We start from the raw sequence: 16,965 nt of genomic DNA on the forward strand, positions 1-16,965 counted from the left end.
GATTAAAACTCTTCAAAGTGTAGGGATAGAAGGCACATACCTCAACATTATCAAAGCCATCTATGAAAAACCCACCGCAAATATCATTCTCAATGGAGAAAAACTGAAAGCTTTTCCGCTAAGGTCAGGAACACGGCAGGGATGTCCGTTATCACCACTGCTGTTCAATATAGTACTAGAAGTCCTAGCCTCAGCAATCAGACAACAAAAAGAAATTAAAGGCATCCACATCGGCAAAGAAGAAGTCAAACTATCACTCTTTGCAGATGATATGATACTATATGTGGAAAACCCAAAAGGCTCCACTCCAAAACTGCTAGAACTTATACAGGAATTCAGTAAAGTGTCAGGATATAAAGTCAATGCACAGAAATCAGTCGCATTTCTTTACACTAACAACAAGACAGAAGAAAGAGAAATTGAGGAGTCAGTCCCATTTACAATCGTACCCAAAACCATAAGATACCTAGGAATAAATCTAACCAAAGAGGTAAAGAATCTATACTCAGAAAACTATAAAGTACTCATGAAAGAAATTGAGGAAGACACAAAGAAATGGAAAAATATTCCATGCTCATGGATTGGAAGAACAAATATTGTGAAAATGTCTATTTTACCTAAAGCAATCTACACATTTAATGCAATCCCTATCAAAATCCCATCCATTTTTTTTAAAGAAATAGAACAAATAATCCTAAAATTTATATGGAACCAGAAAAGACCTCGAATAGCCAAAGGAATATTGAAAAAGAAAGCCAAAGTCGGTGGTATCACAATTCCAGACTTCAAGCTCTATTACAAAGCTGTCATCATCAAGACAGTATGGTACTGGCACAAAAACAGACATATAGACCAATGGAACAGAATAGAGAGCCCAGAAATAGACCCTCAACTCTATGGTCAACTAATCTTCGACAAAGCAGGAAAGAATATCCAATGGAAAAAAGACAGCCTCTTCAACAAATGGTGCTGGGAAAATTGGACAGCCACATGCAGAAAAATGAAATTGGACTATTTCCTTACACCACACACGAAAATAGACTCAAAGTGGATGAAGGACCTCAATGTGCGAAAGGAATCTATCAAAATCCTTGAGGACAATGCAGGCAGCAACCTCTTTGACCTCCACCGCAGCAACTTCTTCCTAGGAACATCGCCAAAGGCAACAGAAGCAAGGGCAAAAATGAACTATTGGGATTTCATCAAGATCAAAAGCTTTTGCACAGCAAAGGAAACAGTTAACAAAACCAAAAGACAACTGACAGAATGGGAGAAGATATTTGCAAACGACATATCAGATAAAGGGCTCGTATCCAAAATCTATAAAGAGCTTATCAAACTCAATACCCAAAGAACAAATAATCCAGTCAAGAAATGGGCAGAGGACATGAACAGACATTTCTGCAAGGAAGACATCCAGATGGCCAACAGACACATGAAAAAATGCTCCACATCACTCGGCATCAGGGAAATACAAATCAAAACCACAATGAGATACCACCTCACACCAGTCAGAATGGCTAAAATTAACAAGTCAAGAAACGACAGATGCTGGCGAGGATGCGGAAAGAGGGGAACCTTCCTACACTGTTGGTGGGAATGCAAGCTGGTGCAACCACTCTGGAAAACAGTGTGGAGGTTCCTCAAAAAACTGAAAATAGAGCTACCCTACGACCCAGCAATTGCACTCCTGGGTATATATCCTAAAGATACAAACGTGGTGCTCCGAAGGGGCACGTGCACCCGAATGTTTATAGCAGCAATGTCCACAATAGCCAAACTGTGGAAAGCGCCTAGATGTCCATCAACAGATGAATGGATAAAGAAGATGTGGTATATATACACAATGGAATACTATGCAGCCATCAAAAGACATGAAATCTTGCCATTTGCGACGACGTGGATGGAACTAGAGGGTATCATGCTTAGCGAAATAAGTCAATCGGAGAAATATAACTATCATATGATCTCTTTGATATGAGGAAGTGGAGATGCAAGGTGGGGGGGTTTGGGGGGAGGTAGGAAAAGAAAAAATGAAAAGATGGGATTGGGAGGGAGACAAACCATAAAAGACTCAATCTCAAGAAACAGACTGAGGGTTGCGGGGGGGAAGGGGGATGGGAGAGGGTGGTGGGGAAATGGACATTGGGGAGGGTATGTGCTATGATGAGTGCTGTGAAATGTGTAAACCAGACGATTCACAGACCTGTACCCCTGGGGATAAAAATACATTATATGTTTATTAAAATAAAAAAAATTAAAAAAAAAAAAAAAAAAAAAAGAATTGCATAAAATCAATGACACAACTCATAGGTCTTCTCAGAGTTGGCACGCTCCTTGTGGAAAAAGATAGTCATTCTCATTTTAAAATACTCGGGTAGGCAGCTCCTCCCCTCTGGACAACCAAACCATTTGCTCAGAGGATTTTCTTAAGAATTGTTTATTGAAAAAAAAAAAAGAATTGTTTATTACTATTACACAGCAATTGATGTAGTTAGGAAAATATGTTACTTTCAACATCATCATTCTTTATGTTGATTGCACCCTTGTTAACATAGCAAATTTGTGTCAGTGAGTTCATCTACAATCAAATGATTGGTCTTGCACTTGAGATATATTCAAGTACTCTGTCCTTTTTATTTAATTAAGTCACTCAAGATCTACTGGACATTTCCTTTGTATCAGATACTCTGCTATGTAATGGGGATATGACAATGAAGAAATTATATACAATTATTAACATCAGAGTATTCAGTCTAGTGGAAGAAATAAACCTGCAATTAAAAGATCACCTAAAAGTGCTATGATTACTGCTTTTTTTCTTGTATAGAGTGCTTTGAAATAATATAAAAGGGATAGGAAAGAACATGAGAACATGAACAAGAGAATATGAACATGAACTTGGAGTAGAAAACATATCATAAATCTGAATAAAAACTTGGAAAATTACAAAAATCAGTGCACTAAGATACAACAGAAAGTTGGAGATTTGTAGGTGAGTCTTGACAAAAATTGTTTTTTAAGAAATGTAAAAGTGGCGAAAGACTTTCATCAGTAAGGAGAGGCTATATATAGGTAAATTAATATACATTATCAGGTAATATAAGTGTGTAGTGGTAGTGGAGATGGAAAATTGAAATAATGTATTAAACCAATCCAAATATATTGTTGAATGGGTTAATATTAATAATAAGTATTATTTAACCCACTCTTTCACTACTTTTTTATCTGATCTATTAACATAATTTTTAATTCAGAAACCAATTTCAAGGTTTTCTATATTTATTTTCCCTAACTCTTAATTTCATAAGAAACAGCATGATTTGCCTAAAAAGTAACTAAACTCCTCCTTTCTTCATTTACTTTCTATCATTTTTCTATTATTCTGTGTAAGATTTTCTTTCTCTTTAAGCATAGGCAGTAATTTCTCTGACACTGTTGTAGCAACATCTTGCTAGATACATCTCCTGAGGCAAGGGAAACAAATGCAAAAATAAACTATTAAGACTACATCAAAATAAAGAGCTTCTGCACAGCAAAGGAAACAACAAAACTAAAAGACAACTTACTGAGTGGGAGAAGATATTTGCAAATGACATATTATTTTTGTCATATCCTTGTCATTTGCAAATGACATAAAGGACTAGTATCAAAAATATATAAAGAACTTGTAAAACTCAACACCAAAAAAGCAAATAATCCAGTTAAGAAATGTGCAGAAGATCACTGAACTTGTCAGAATGGCTAAAATCAAAAACTCAAGAAACAACATATGTTGGCAATGATGCCAAGAAAAAGGAACCATCATACACTGCTGGTGGAAATGCAAACTCATCCAGCCACTGTGGAAGACAGCATTGAGGTTCCTCAAAAAATTAAAAATAGAACTACCTTATGGTCCAGTAATCACACTATTGGGTATTTACCCAAAGAATATGAAAACACTAATTCAAAATGATACATGCAATCCTATGTTTATAGCAGCATTATTCATGCTAGCCAAACTATGGAAGCAGCCCAGGTGTCCCATCAATAGAAGAATGGATAAAGAAAATAGTGGTGTATATATAATGGACTATTATCCAGCAATAGAAAGAATGAAATCTTGCCATTTACAACAATGTGAATGGAGCTAGAGAGTATAATGCCAGGTGAAATAAGCCAATCAAAGCAAAACAAATACCATGAGAGACTATGGACTCTGAAAAACAACCTGAGGGTTTTGAAGGGGCGGGTGGGTGGGAGGTTGAGGCAGCCAGGTGGTGGGTATTATGGAGGGCACGTATTGCATGGAGCACTTGGTGTGGTGCATAAACAATGAATTCTGTTACACTGAAAAGAAATTAAAAAAAAAACAAATACCATAGAATTTCACTCATATGTAGAATTTAATAAGCAAAAACAAAGGGGAAAAAAAAGAGCAAACAGACACTAAACTATAGAAAACAAATAGATGGTTACCAGTTGGGCAGATGGGATGGGTGAAATAGGTGAAGGGGATTAAGAGCCCACTTACCCTGATGAGCACTGAGTCCTATATGGGATTGGTGAATCACTACATTGTACACCTGAAATGAATATAACACTGAATATTAACTACATTGGAATTAAATGAAAAATAAAAACAAAGAATTTCTTTCCCTTTAAACTATAATGACAGTTTTCTTCACAGGGAGGAGAGAATCACATGTATTTGAGGGAATAAAGAGTAACTTAAACATATTTTACCATGAGATATGTTTTGTCTAAATCTTTTGAAGAATGGAATCCATTACCATACAGTTTTCCAATGAAAATATTTCTCCCCTTTCTCCTCTCTGGCCACTCTCTTGCTTCCCTTCCTTCTATTCAGATGCATGTATGGAACCCTTACTTTGTGCTATGCAATGCTTAAAGATACTGTGTTGAGTGGACAGGTTGTGCATTGCACCTGCCCAAGGAGCCCCCTTCCCGTTATGGTGCACAGACACAGTGTGCATGGCATATGCAATAATCCCCAGCAGTATATGCTCAACCTTCTTCTCGCCTCATGTTCAATTCTTTTTTTTTTTTAAGATTTTATTTATTTATTTGACAGAGATCACAAGTAGGCAGAGAGGCAGGCAGAGAGAGAGGGGAAAACAGGCTCCCTGCTGAGCAGAGAGCCCGATGCGGGGCTCCATCCCAGGACCCCAGGACCATGACCTGAGCCGAAGGCAGAGGCTTTAACCCACTGAGCCACCCAGGCGCCCCTCATGTTCAATTCTTAATGTATGATATCTGTGAGTTTGTTTTCAAGACACATTTCTTGTGGTCTCTAAATCTTTTAGTAAGCTATTTACTACAATATCTTCCTTTGGCCATCTTACACCTTAAACTGTCAGTATGTTCCCAACTAGATTCATCTTATCTTCTTTAAGGCTTTTTACTTGTCATTTCAAGACAACTCAGGAAACATCTCATCAACAACTATAAAAAGCAGTCTTCGAGGTGCTGTGAGATATGAGGATAGTTAAGACAAGACATTCTTAGACTGAGAGGCTTCTCAGCAAATACACTCATGGATTGTTTTCTATAATCTTTTTTAGCTATTTGCTGCAATGCTGGACCCCAGCACCAGAATCAGATCTGAAGCAGATATATACAACAGATGCAGAGGACACACAGAAAAATCATTCCAAGGATAGTGATAGTCACTGAAATTATTTCATAGTTACAAAGTGAGTGAAAAATTCTGAAAGATTACCTTTTAGTATGGGCTTATTTACTTATTTGATATAAATCATGGTTTCATTTTCTTATATAGAACCATGAAAACTAGCATGTTTGTGACAGATGCAATTTCTCTTTTACTTCTTATCAAATGTTGTTCTCTATATTAACCACCTTTTTATTTTCTGTATTTCCTTTTTATTATTATGTTTTTTCCTTTTTTAAATTTTTTATTTATTTTTTTAAATTTCTTTTCAGTGTTCCAGAATTCATTGTCTATGCACCCACACCCAGTGTCCCATGCAATATGTGCCCTCCATAATACCTACCACCGGGCTCACCCAACCTCCCACCCCTCTCCCCTTCAAAACCCTCTGTTTGTTTCTCAGAGTCTACAGTCTCTCATGGTTCATCTCCCCCTCCAATTTCCCCCAACTCACTTCTCCTCTCCATCTCCCCATGTCCTCCGTGTTATTCCTTGTGCTCCACAAATAAGCGAAACCATATGATAATTAACTCTCTCTGCTTGACTTATTTCACTCAGCACAATCTCTTCCAGTCCTGTCTATGTTGATACAAAAGTTGGGTATTCATCCTTCTTGATGGAGGCATAATACTCCATAGTATATATGGACCATATCTTCTTTATCCATCTGTCCATTGAAGGGCATCTTGGTTCTTTCCAAATTTGGCAACTGTGGCCATTATTGCTATTTACATTGGGGTATAGATGGCCCTTCTTTTCCCTACATCTGTATCTTTGGGGTAAATACCCAGTATTGCAATTGCAGGGTCATAAGGAAGCTCTATTTTTAATTTCTTAAGGAATCGAATCTCCACGCTGTTTTCCAAAGTGGCTGCACCAACTTGTATTCCACCAACAGTGTAAGAGGGTTCCCCTTTCTCCACATCCTCTCCAACACTTGTTGTTTACAGTCTTGTTGATTTTGGCCATTCTGACTGGTGGGAGGTGGTATCTCAATGTGGTTTTGATTTGAATCTCCCTGATAGCTAGTGATGATGAACATTTTTTCATGTGCCTTTTAGCCATTTGTATGTCTTCATTGGAGAAGTGTCTGTCCATGTCTTCTGCCCATTTTTTGAGACAATTATCTATTTTGTATGTGTTGAGTTTGAGGAGTTCTTTTTTTTTTTTTTTAAGATTTTGTTTATTTATTTGACCGAGATCACAAGCAGGCAGAGAGGCAGGCAGAGAGAGAGGAAGGGAAGCAGGCTCCCCGCTGAGCAGAGAGCCCCATGTGGGGCTCAATCCCAGGAATTTGGGACCATGACCCAAGCCGAACGCAGAGGTTTTAACCCACTGAGCCACCCAGGGGCCCCTGAGGAGTTCTTTATAGATCTTGAATATCAGCCCCTTTGCCTGTACTGGCATTTGCAAATATCTTCTCCCATTCCGTGGGTTGCCTCTAAACCAGGCAAAGACCCCACCAAAAAGGAGAATTTCAGACCAATATTTTCTGTATTTCTGGCACTTTGCCATCAGGGGCCTTACTGAGCCCAGAAAGACTGGTCTTCTCAGGAATGGATAATTCCTAGAGATAGTAAAAGGTTGGCTTACTGAGTACACATTTCATATGCAAAGGAATCAATTCAGAGCCTACATCCCACCATCTGTTGGGCTCCAACACTGAGAAGCATTATTTCCCTACTTTAATCACCCCAATGCCAAGTACGGAATACTAGGGACAGCCCCTGTGCCCCTGAGAACACTGAAGTTATTCAAACTAGCCAATCCTAAGCCTTCCCATCCTTGCCATGCCAGTTTCTGAGGATAGAAACCACAACAAAGGGCTCTTGCCAATGTTTTCCCCCCACTTCCTCTGCCTCCTGACCAGCTCTGGTGCTTTCCTGCATGGCCCAGTATGATGTGCAAAGCCCCTTTCTCTTGGGAATTGTAACAAACTATCTTTTCAATGCCAATCACCTCCTGATATGTTGCCTTCACCATAGCTGAAAAATAATAAAACCTTCATTTTAAGGAAGAGCTAGATTTTATGGCCTGTGAGAATTGATGTTGCTTTCACATCTTGCAGAAATAACTTGACCAATTATGCCTTTTCCTCTTTCCAAAGCATAGACTATCATCATGCAAATTTAAGAATTCTATTACTTCCAATAGCTTCTTTGCCACTCAGATAAATAGGTAATGTCTTTCATTCTTTGGTTTCTGATAAAATGTCCTGTATTCAATGGATCCTACAATAAAAATATATTCTGTTGGTAAGTTACTTTATGGTTAATAGATGTTTCTACCTGTATTTATTAATTAAGAACTTATCACACATGAACACACGATAAAGACAGGTCATGAATCATTCCTATATTGGAGATGAAGAAATTGTGCCTCCAAGAGCTCATATGGTTTTCTCAGGCAGGATGGTGGTGGTGGTGGTGGTGGCTGCTTCTTAGTCTACTACCCAAGATTTTTAATTCTTGTGAAATTCAATTTCACAAGTAGAAATCTTGTGAATTGTTAAAATGAAAATCTTTATAGAAAACTTGATTTTAGAAGATGTAGTAAATTGAAGTTAGACTTGTGTCAGTAAAAATTAATCACATCCACAGTTGGAAAGGGAAAGATTGAACCCATTTCTCCCTTTGGCTTTGCATGAAGTTGCAGAACATCTTCTGGAGATGTATTGGGAAAGAATACTTTCTCTGACTACTTAGCATACATATATATCATAGAATCAGGCTGATCCTGTGCTAAGTTTTGTACAGTTTTGCATTCATTTGTCCTTATATTAAAATATTAAGTACTATTATTGAAAAGAATTCCAATTGAACACTTCAAGTAGAGATACACCAAGGCTACAGTATAACTTTTACTATTAAGCAGAGATAAAAATTTAGAGCTGGAATTAATTTGAGAGGTTGTGTAATAGAAACATTTATGAAAGAAGTTCAGTGATATTAGGAAGTTTCCCCAAGATATTATAATGCTCTTTCTTAGCAATTTGTCATTTTGCTACTAAAAAAAGTTCTAACTCACATTCCTTATACCCCTTAAAGATATTTCAGCTCAGAACTCTGTGTTGTAATGCATATTGGAGAATTCAAATCCCTAGCATATTGTGAAGGATGAAAATAACCTTATGTCGTTTCTCTAAGAAAATAATCATGTTCTCTCCTGCAGGAGTTAAACCGTTTGAGGTTGGGAGGGAGAGAGGTGTTGTCCCAAGTTTCAATAAAGTCTGAAGGTAAAAAGTTTAATGAAAATTTCAGGGGCCAGTTCATACTGTACAATCTTATGGAATCTGGGTGGATTTCAAGTACTAGTCTAACCAAGACGAGGAAACCATCTCAATCTTGCACTGCATTTCCTTTTAACATAGTCTCTATGAAAGGAAGGTCTCCCAGTATATTTTTCATTGTTCCCAGAGTATTAGCCCTGAGAAGCCAAAACCTTCTCCAAACCTATGAAAATAATTTAAGAACCCTACAGAACATTTGGGCCTTTTAAAATAAAAAGTTTAAAAGAACTCTGATGTTTGTGAAAGATTCCTTTTATTTATCATTGAAGGCTGGAATTACTTAAAGCAAATCTGCTTCATTTTTCTTTAATGGAAGGCTCCCAAAGGTCACAGAAATTCTGAGAAATCATGTTCTGAAATTTTCTTGGGCTTCTGGGTTATTGAAGCTGGACTGAGTTATGTTTATTAAATCCATGTCTATATTTTTGGCAATTAGTTTCTTACACCTTGACTTTAGAAATCTGGGAATCATTGACATGTCAAAATTTCAAACTATATGAGGCTAATTTTTCATAAAACAATGTGCCTAATTATGGGTATTACTTTTTGAAATGTTTCCATTGCTGATCCTCCTGGGATTTGTACATGGCAAATGCATTTAAAATGCCATCTATCATCTGGACCCCTACTTTCAAGCCCTCATGCAAATGTTTTTGTAAACAATTGGCCCTTGAAGGTATACTTGGAGCCAGGAAGCTCATATTTCATTGGATCAAGAGAAGAAACACATTCCAGAGTTGAGGATCCTCTGAGGACAAAACTGTGAGTCAAGGTTCCCCACATTGTATCATTAATCAGTTTGATTTGAATGATGTCATAAATCCAAGGTCAAAAAGAGAAGTCAAATTCCATCTCCAAAGACCCACTCTTGTAGTTTCAAGGGTGTCCTGTGAAGTTTTCCAATTTCTAAAATTGAGGCAATGCTTATGAACTACAAAATTTGAAGGCCAGCTATAAAACCAGAATTTGGTGATGTGATCAACAAAGGATAGAATTAAATGCATCTAACATACGCTGAACAACCTACATAATTATGATTTTAAGAATAGCAAGCAATCATAAATGGTAACTCACAATGAGAATAGTGACAATTACATGGCTGATTTGAGTATTTTTAAGTGTCCCTTGTGAAGGTGGCTAGCAGGCTTTGATAAGGAAACTTCTCAGAATCTCTACTCAAAACATGGAAATGGAAACCACCTGAAGTGCAAGTTAAAAACAAGATTTCTGAACACCATCCCAATATAGATGCCAGATAAAATACAGAATGTCGATTAAATTTGAATTTCATATAAATAATAAATGTTTGTGTTCCTCTATTTTATTTCAAATAAACAATGAGTAATTGTATTTCTATGTTTTTATTTGCTAAACCTGGCCATATTCCGAGAACAATTGGAATTTTTAATTAGGGTCCCAGAGGATTCTTATTATCAAAAAAGTTGAAGAAATATTACTAGAGATAAATGATTTTTTCCTTCCTGAGTGAGGGATGTTCAAGGAACAAGGTACCAGAGGTTTCTACAGACAGGTATGCCCGAACCTCCAGGCTTTGGAGGTACCAAATCATTTAAAAGTGGACTCACAAGGGGCGCCTGGGTGGCTCAGTTGGTTGGACGACTGCCTTCAGCTCAGGTCATGATCCTGGAGTCCTGGGATCGAGTCCCACATCGGGCTCCCTGTTCGGCAGGGAGTCTGCTTCTCCCACTGACCTCTCTCCTCTCATGCTCTCTCTCTCTCTCAAATAAATAAGATAAAATCTTCAAAAAAAAAGTCGACTTATAAGAAATATCTCTCCTCATTTTGGTTAGACTTAACTTATGTTGCTTTACTGAGGAATAAAATCAGATGAGATACCCTGGCTTTTAGAATCTAGGCAGGAAGGGAGAAGCAAAAGGAGACAAACAAAAGCTGTAGGAATTCATAACCTTTAGGTCAGCCTTATAAGAAATGTTAAATGGAGTTCTTCAAGTTGAAACTAAAGGAGATTAGTTAGTAACAGGAAAACATATGAAAGTATAAAACTCCCTAGTAAATATATAGTTTGATTCAGAATACCCCAATGTTATAATGCTGGTGGGTAAATCACTTAAAACTCTCATATGAAGGATAAAAGACAAAAGTACTAAAAAATAACCATAACTAGAGTAGTTTACAATGTAAAAAGTTGCAAATTATGACACTAAACACATAACATGAGGTGGAGAGTGTGTAAAATGTAGAACTTTTCAATATACTTGAAGTTAAGTTGTTATCAGCTTAAAATACAATGTTATATATATAAGGTATTTTATGTAAGTCTCGTGGTAATCACAAAGCAAAGCTTATAGCAGCCACACAGAAGAAAAAGAGAAAGAAATTAAAGCATACAACTATAGAAATTTATCAAATCATAAAGGAAGGGAGCAAGAGAAGAAGAAAGAAACAGAGGAACAACAAAACAGCCAGAAAACAATGAACAGAATGGTGATAGTAATTTCATACCCACCCAAAATTACTTTAAATATAAATGAACTAAATCCTCCAATCAACAGACATAAAGTGGGCAAATGGATTAAAAAACAAGATCCAGCCATGTTCTGCCTACAAGAGATTCCCTTCAGCTTTAGGGAACACATAGACTGAAAGAGACGTTATGGAGAAATATATTCCATGCCAAGGGAAACCAAAACAAAGTAGAGGCAGACAAAACAGAATTTAAGCCCAAGACTGTAACAACAATTGATGACCATTATGCTAAGTGAATTTAGTCAGATGGAGGAAGGCAATACTCTATGGAATCATTTATATATAGAATCAAAAAAAAAGAAAGAAAGAAAGAAAGAAAGAAAGAAAGAAAGAAAAGCAAAGCCAAGCCCAAATTCATAAAAACAGAGGTAGAAAAGTGGCTGCCAGGATCTGTGGGGTGGAAGAAATAGGAAGAGACTGGTAAAGTGTACAAATTTTCAGGTGTAAGATGAATAGCATGTGAAGAGTTAATGTATAATGTGGTGACTATAACTGATAACACTGTATTGTAGAATTGAAATTTGCTTCGAGAATAGAACTTAAAAATTTTCACCAAAATTAAAAAAGAGGAAAACTATGTGAGGTGATAGATGAGTTAATTAACTTGATGTAGGGAATCCTTCCACAATCCATGTGTATATCAAGTCATCAATCTCTATACTTTAAATATTTAACAACTTGTCAATTATGCCTCAATAAACCTGATAATAATAGTTTTCTTTAAAAAAAAAAGAAGCTTTGTAGGAGGAAAAGAGAAAGGAGAGCAAAGCAGGAAAGGTTAATGTGAGTATGGAAAAAGCAAGTAAAGATAAAATGAAAAAAGCAATGTGGAGAGGAATTGTGGAAATACAAGTGAGAAAGGAGAATATGAGTCCAAGAGGATCCATCAATTCCACTCACTTATATTTCTGTAGAAAATGGGAGATCTAGGCAAGGATATTCTTTGTTTTTTTTTTTTTTTTTTTTTTAGATTTATTTATTTAAATAAATAAATGCTCACTGGCAGGGGTGTGCAATAGGAAGGAGAGGGAGAGAATCCCCAAGAAGACTCCCTGTTGAGCATAGAGCCTGAAGTGGGATTGACCTCACACTCATGAGATCACAACCTGAGCCAAAACCAAGAGTCGGAGGCTCAACCAATTGAGCCACCTAGGCGTCCCTTTGCGAGGATATTCTAAGATGTATGTGGCTAAAATAATACAGAGCTTAGCAGGAGTTATGGTTAATATTGACACTTAAAACTCACATACAATGTTTTATGTTTCACATAATTCTTTTACAAACTTCTTCAGTAATAAATAAATAAATAAATAAATTCTGAGATTGATCATATGTTATCTCTTGATGGAATGATGAACTCTCCCCCGCCCCAAACTTTGCATGTATACATTATTTTTCATGCAATTTCAAGCATTCATGGACACATTGAGGTTCTATTTTGGAACTCAGGTTAAGAACTATGAAATAATTTATCCTCAAATTCATTCATTCATTCACTCATTCATTCAACAAATGTTGTTGAGGAACTGATATGTGCTAGGAACTGTTTCAGACACTAAAGGAAGATACAGTAACAAAGAAAACAAAAACTTCTGCCTTCATGGAATTTCTGTTTGTGTGGAGGGGATAATCAGTCAATAAAGATGATTCAAAAAGTACATAAATAGTATATTATATATGTCAATCTTAAAAATAAAATAGCCAGTACTAGCAAAACAACTTTATTTGAGAATAGCAGAGAAATTGCAATTCAGGACAAGGAAACTATGGTGAACCATGGAAAAGTTTAGAGAGAAAAGGAGCGAAGCTATTCTTGTATAGAGGAAAGGAAGAAGTTGAGAGCAGCTGTTTGGAAGAAAGTAAATTGGAGGAAAGCAAGAGTTTGGGGTTGTGGCAATTTCTCATTAGCTGGGCCGTTGCTGGGCAAGGAGAAAAATCTTCCTTTCTGCTGCTGGGGGAGTAAAGTAATTTGGATGGATGGTACATGCATGAGACCTCCACCTACAGGACTTCCCAACTCCACTTTAAATGAGATTTTTTCCTTTATTATAGGGTCAAAAAATTCTCACCTAATTACTGAAGATAGAGTTACCATTAAAATCTCTATATGGCAAAATCTCTTGGCTTGGACTTTTTACAATTAGCAATATTTAATGCAAGAAAATTGCGGTAAGTGTGTTTATTTAATTTAAGATAATTTGATTCATTTCTCACTTATAAATTTGCATTGCAGTCTTATTTTATAAATGTCTAACACTTTATACATAGAATTTTGTACAATAACATTCACTCATCTTCATGTTAATTTCAGTATTACATTAATGAATGTGACATTTATTTTTTAATTCTGTTTAGTGATAAGGACACTGGACCTGGAATCTGAAATCCTCATTTCAAATTTGTTTTCTGATTATGTGCACTTAGAAAGGCACTGGTAGTGTGGTATAGAATCTTTACATCTGACCTTTCTGATCCTGGCCTTATCACTTGAACACAGTGAAACAACGTAACATTGGTGAGTTACTTAACTTTTCTCAAGCCTGTTACCCTCTGGGTGAATTGGTGTTGACGGTGTGATGATTAGATTAATTAGCATTAATTAATTAATCAAATTAGTTAGCATTAATTAATTAATTAGCATTAATTAACAGATGGCTTGGAGAATGTCTGCAGCCTACTAGGTAGGCAGTCAAGGAATGGGGCTTTGTATTACTTTTCTAGGTAGGCCATAACAAGTCACCGCAAATTGGTGGCTTAAAACAACCAGAAATTTATTGTCTCAGTTCTGGAGTCTAGAAGTCCAAAGGTGTCCAAAAGACCATGTTCCCCATGAAAACTTTAGAGAAGAATACTTGTTTCTATCTTCTAGCTGTTTCCCACAGTCCTTGGCATTCCTTGACCATAGTTGCATCACTCCATCTTCAGATAACTGTCTTTCATTTGTGTGTGTCTGAGTGTCTCCAAATCTTCCAAATTTTTTTCTTCTTATAAGCACACCAGTCACTGGATTTAAGGGCCACCTTAATCCAGTATGGCCTCATCTAAATTTGATTACATCTGCATAGACCCTATTTCCAAATGAAGTCATATTTAGAGGTACCTAGAGTTAGGACTTCAATATATCTTTTTTGGGGGAAAGGCACAATTCAACCAATAATAGAAGTCTTATTATAATTTGAATAACTTCACTGTTTCTTCTCAGAAATGAACCTACTATGTCTATTTCACAGTGGTTCTGAGATTTAAATGAGATATTTCCTGTGAAAACCCTACCATGGGCGCACACATCCAACAAAAAAAAGAGTCACTCTGAATTTTCCTTTTTCTCTTTAATCACAACCAGCCATTCCATTTTTATTCTTACACATAATTTGTAAGATTTTTTTAAGTAGTATCCACACCCCAGCATGGAGCCCAACACAGGACTTCAACTCAAAACCCTGAGATCAAGACCTGAGCTGAAATCAAGAGTCAGATGCTTGACCAATTAAGCAACCCAGGTGCCCAAATTATACATTATTTTTAAATACAAAAGCCAGCTCTCCCAACTTAAAAATTCTGTAGAATTTTATCCAGTTTAGAAGTTGAAGTGTACATGGAGCATCTGGGTAGACACAGTTCCTGTCGCTTCTCCCTCTTCCACTCCCCCTGCTTGTGCTCTCTCTTTCTCACTCTCTCTCTCTCTCTCTCTCAAATTAAATAAATAAATAAATCTTAAAAGAAAAGAAGGAGGAGGAGGAGGAGAAAGAGGAGGAGAAGAAAAAGAGTAAGAAGAATACTTGATGGGGCACGTGAGTGGTTCCGTCTTAAGCATCTGCCTTCAGCTGAGGTCATGATCCCAGAGTCCTGGGATCCTGCATCAAGCTTCCTGCTCAGCAGGAATAATAAATAAATAATAAATAAAATCATTAAAAAAAGGAATAATTATGATCATCCTCCTACTTCCAAGGTAATTACATGAGGGTTTCTTAAACAGGAAGTCCTAAAAATAGGTGATTTTTAAAAAAATTAATTATACCTAGGGAACTGTTCTGGTAAAAGACTAAATATTTAAATATTCATATATTCATTCATTCATTCATTTTTAAATATTTATTTATTTATTTATTTATTAGAGAGAGAGAGAGAGAGAGAGTATGGGGAGGGGCAGAAGAAGGAGAGAGAGAAGCAGACTCCCCGCTGAGCATGGAGCCCAACATGGACCTCGATCTCAAGACCCTGAGATCATGACCTGAGCCAAAATCAAGAGTTTAAGAGTTAATCAACTAAGCCACCCCTATCTAGTATAGGCACCCCTATATAGTAACTCTTAATGTTCTTTTTGTGTAGCCTGTCACACATTCTAGGAACAGAGAACAAATAAGAAACAAAAAACAGCTTTTCCCACAGAACAGTAATTATGATTTAAAGAAAAAGATAGGTTTTAGCAATATACTTAAAAGAGGTGGAGATGATCAAAACAAGAATAACTGAAATTCGTAATGCCTGATGTTATATGCCAATAGGAAAAAAAACACCCAGCCACTAGGAAACAGAAGATTTATGCCATAGTTGACTAATAGAGGAATGGTTGGATGCTCAGCTCTTCAAAAGAAAGAAAATAGGGTAATTTTTTGTTTGTTTATTTATTTTAATGTTAGGTTAGTCACCATACAGTACATCATTAGTTTCTGATGTAGTGCTCCATGATTCATTGTCTGCATATAACACCGGTGCTCCACCCAATATGTGTTCTCCTTAATACCCATCACTAGGCTCACCCAACCCCCACCCGCTCCTCTCTAAAACCCTCAGTTTGTTTCCCAGAGTCCATAGTTTCTTATGGTTCATCTCCCCCTCCGATCCCCCCCCCTTCATTTTTCCCTAGTGTCCTCCATGCTATTCTTTATGTTCCACAAATAAGTGAAATCATATGATAATTGACTTTTTAAATGTTGCATGCTTTCCCATTTTTCCTTCAAGTAATGATAGTCAAATGAAGTAATGCAGTGATAATCACATGAAACTCTTGTTCTAATTTAAGCCTGCTTATTGGCAGAGACAACACAATATGGTTGTGAAATCCTACTTGATTGTCCTCTTTCTGGACACACAAGATGGCTGTGTTTTCAAGGTTCCTTTGGTCAATTCTGGCCGATAAGATGTGGCTACCAGTGAAGTGATGTATACCCATTCCTTCTAGGCCTGGCTATAAACCTTCTTCACATGCTCTCTTTTCTCCTTCTGTGGCAAACTTAGGGGCCACAAGTTTAAGATAACAATGTCTCAGTATAGAAGGAAATTGAGTCCCTGAATTAATACCTAGGAAAATCCCCAGGGAGAGCAGTTTTACCCTATGTACTATGATGGTGAGTGAAAAGTAACACTTACAATGCTAAGCCAAACAATAAGATATAGAAGTCTGCTTGTTACTAGAGTATAGCTTAGCCTCTCTTGGTAAATATACTACCTTTTATAAGAATCCCATATTAATTCATGGAAGTTGAATTTC

Source organism: Martes martes (genome assembly GCF_963455335.1).
Source record: "Martes martes genome assembly, contig: scaffold_99, whole genome shotgun sequence".
In the NCBI taxonomy this organism is placed as follows: domain Eukaryota; kingdom Metazoa; phylum Chordata; class Mammalia; order Carnivora; family Mustelidae; genus Martes; species Martes martes.